The 3,756-nt window shown below is 45.7% G+C and overlaps 1 non-coding gene across 1 annotated transcript; it reads right to left on the reverse strand.

Annotated features, from left to right (window-relative positions):
- Positions 1 to 2,025: 2,025 nt before the first annotated feature.
- Trnai-uau lies at positions 2,026 to 2,115 on the reverse strand. The gene is given in 2 exon segments: positions 2,026 to 2,061; positions 2,078 to 2,115. It is a non-coding gene; the product is annotated as a tRNA-Ile (tRNA).
- Between the last annotated feature and the right edge of the window lie 1,641 nt (positions 2,116 to 3,756).

The raw sequence follows: 3,756 nt of genomic DNA on the forward strand, positions 1-3,756 counted from the left end.
CCATTGTGTGCTGGTATCACTTCAGGACCACTGTGTGTGCTGTGCCAACACCTCTCAGGACACTGTGTGCTGTTATAACACTCAGGACCACTGTGTGCTGGTCCTAGCTGCCTCTCAGGACCACTGTGTGCCTGGTATAACCTCCAGGACCACTGTGTGCTGGTATAGCACACTCAGGACCACTGTGTGCCTGGTATAACTCTCAGGACCACTGTGTGCCTGGTATTATACCCTCAGGACCACCGTGTGCTGGTATACTCAGAACCTGTGCTGGTATAACCTCCAGGACCACTGTGTTTTGATATAACACTCTCCAGGACCACTGTGTGCTGGTATAACACCCCAGGCCCACTGTGTGCTGGTATAACACTCTCCAGGTCTTCTGTGTACTGGTATAACACTCCAGGACCACTGTGTGCCGGTATAACACTCTCCAGGACCACTATGTGCTAGTATAACACTTTCCAGGACCACCGTGTGCTGGTATAGCACTCTCCAGAACCACTGTGCACTGGTATTACACCCCGGGCCCACTGTGTACTGGTATAATAGTCTGCAGGGCCACTGTGTGCCGGTATAACACTCTCCAGAACCACTGTGTGTTGGTAAAACACTCCAGGGCCATCGTGTGCTGGTAGAACACTCTCCACCTAAGTTCCAAGGAGGATTTGGCTAATCGGTCTGCCCTTTCATTGTTGTAATATCCGGGCACCAACACCAGACAAATATATTTGTTAGTTGAGTGGAGTTTATTAATATTGTTGCCCTGTATTGCATTTGTATCTGTTTGGCTACTTGTAATTGCTTGAAGAGCTGACATGGCATCTTGTCAGTGGTGAACACTGTTGTGTGGTCTGGCAAACGATATCTTGATTGATAGTTTTCTGACCAGATGCCTTCACCGACGGTAGTATCAGTCTTGGACCTGTCTGTAAATAGACGGACGTGGTCCTGAAATACCAGGAGGAGCTCCATGAATCAATGCATATCTCTTCCTGCTTCTTCTTTGGGGTACAAATGTTCTCCTGACTTCCCAAGATGGAATATTACTTGTCACAAGATTGTCTGTGTCATTTAACGACACCCCAGTTAGTGTTGTTAAGGAGCAGAGGCAGGCGGCAAAGGAATTTGTCCCCGGCAAGGAATTCATAGCCACCGTGGGCCAGGGGACTCCAAACGGTGTGGGAGTTCTCATGCTTCCTTGACACCTTTCACCCGTAAGACAAAGTTAGGTACTCCCTTCTCTGTTGTAATACAGGGATGTTCGCCTCTACCTCTAGTCTTGAAAACCCTCGTGCATCTGAGTGCTCAAAGACTGATACGGAGGCATTTGTTTTGAATGACTGTCAGTTTGGAGAGTAAAGTATTGTTGCATACAGATGCATACACCTGTGCTCCATAACCCATTTTAGATCTAATTAGGGACTTATACAATATTAATAAGGACTTCCTATCGACTCCTTATGATTTACCCGATAGGTAATTCAGAATGTTAGTTGAATTGGAGGTTTTATTTATCATGTTTTTAACATGCTGTCTCCATGTGAGGCGTTTGTCAAGTTAGGCCTAGAAATTTAACTGAATTTTGAAAGACAGTAGGAGTATTATACAAATGGAGTGCTGGCTTTAAAAAGGGAATTTTTTATCGAGTTAAATCATCTCCCATTGTTTTAGCCATCGAGAATCTTAAAACTCACTGCTGAGCGGCAGCAAGAGCTTCCTGCATCCCCATAGTTGACTAGCTATCATTGCGACCACAACGTACAATCGTCGGCGAAGAGGGAGATCTTAATTCCTCGTGGCACGGGAGCTAATGACGGAAACTCATTCATTGTAATTAGAAATAAAACAGGACCGAGAATGCTGCCCTGTGGTACCCCGTTTTCTTGGACAAATATGTCCGACTTTACGTTATTTTTCGAAAGTTTGACAGCAAATGTCCTGTGGTTATGAAATTTTTAATAAAGTCGGGTAAACGCCTCCTTAAACCTAAAGCGTCAAGTTTCACGAGAATCCCAAAAGTAATGTCCCAGGTGAGGCTCGAACTCACAACCTCGGCATGGCTCAGACACTGTCGTATAAGTACCGCGCGCTAACCGATTGCGCCACTGGGACAGCGACTCGTATTTCAGGAGGCGAGCGTTTATCCTCTCAATCTGTTTGTTTGTTTGTTTGTTAATTAGCCTGTTTGTGGGTCTCTTCGCTATACACGTCTATGATTTTAGTGGAAAGCAGCGGATTTTTTGTTCGTGTAGGTACAGTACGTGTGAACCCAAGAAGTATCACGAAGGTGGAAGTCTGGGCGTTTGGCCCTGTGGTGTCCCCCCCGCCCCCCATGGTAGAACCTCCTCATTCAAACATCTGTTTTTCTGTTTGTTTGCTGTGCACGGCCACGATTCTTAAGACAAGGATATGGAATTTAAAGTGTTTCGGCAAATAGCCTCGAGACTGGTCACGAATATCTAAAACAAGGGAGGAGACGGCCAGTCCCCACCTATAAGTGGGCCACCTTTTGCACAGCCATAGTTCTTAACACAGAGATGGAATTTGGCTTGGTTAAATTTTGCATAAAATCGGAAAAAAAAAAATCGGGCAACACCTGATATCCCAGCTAGTGACTATATTACACACGTCCTCACGAAGAATGGAAACCTTACCCAAACGAATTCATCCTTACCAAACGGACACCAATCTTTATGAGGAAAGGGAAGGAGCTGCGCATAAAAGTTTAAACCAAGGATCGAGCGAAGATTGAAGATTTTTGGTATTCAGAACGCTGCCTTGAGCCAACACAAAGATTCAAACCGGGTTTGAGATCGGATTTGTCGATCCTCGCGTTAATCCAGCCTGGAGGTGGAGGCAGGTTTAGCAGCCTATCCATCATTTAAGATAGCCAGTCAACATGAATTTTAACAGACAGCACGCCACTTTTCGGCGATATCGTCAAATTGGAAATTTTGTAGAGAGAAGACTGATGGTAGACAGGCAGAATCCTATCAATTTTTATGATGACACTCAATTCAGACAACTATATAGGTTTCAACAAGGGAAATTTCCTTGATATTTTCCATGATATGGAGCATCTACTTGACAGACCTGTTGGCTATGGTTCATCTCTACCTCTTATTCATCAACTAATGCTTACTTTGAGATTCTTTGCATCGAATAGTTTCCAGGTAAAAAGATTCTGGTTACTGACTGAGTTATGGTAATGTTTTACAACACTTTCGTGTTTAGGGTCCATGAAGATCAAGCGGGTAAATGTAAAGAACGCTGACGCTTTGGTGTCAATTCTGGTCTTGAAAGAGCTCACACTCGGTGCCGTCACAGCCCTCTCTGGCAGGTTGTTCCAAGAGTTCACAATTCTCACCCCGAAAAAGTTTGCCCTCACAGTTTTCTGGACTTGTGGCTTCTTCAACTTTGAGCTGTGACCCCTTGTGGGGCGGGTGTCCGCCAGCTCCGGGTATGGACACTTGACTGAGTAGTGCCCTGTGAGATGCTTTTACATCTCATTTAGGTCACCCTTGCCCCTCTGTAATATTAGCTAGGCAGTTGCAGGCGTTCTAATCTCTCTGGCTAACTGAGGTGCTGGAGTGCAGGCACCAGTCTGGTGGCCCTCCTTTGGGGACATTCTCAATCAACTGACAGAGTCCAGCATATCTCGAGGACCAGACGGGTGACAGTACTCTAGGCGGGGAAGCACCTCACTCTTGAACGACCTTCTTCAGATGTCTAGAAGGTCCGTCCCACGTAATG

The sequence above is a fragment of the Homarus americanus genome, unplaced genomic scaffold (assembly GCF_018991925.1).
Source record: "Homarus americanus isolate GMGI-L3 unplaced genomic scaffold, GMGI_Hamer_2.0 scaffold59173, whole genome shotgun sequence".
Lineage (NCBI taxonomy): Eukaryota > Metazoa > Arthropoda > Malacostraca > Decapoda > Nephropidae > Homarus > Homarus americanus.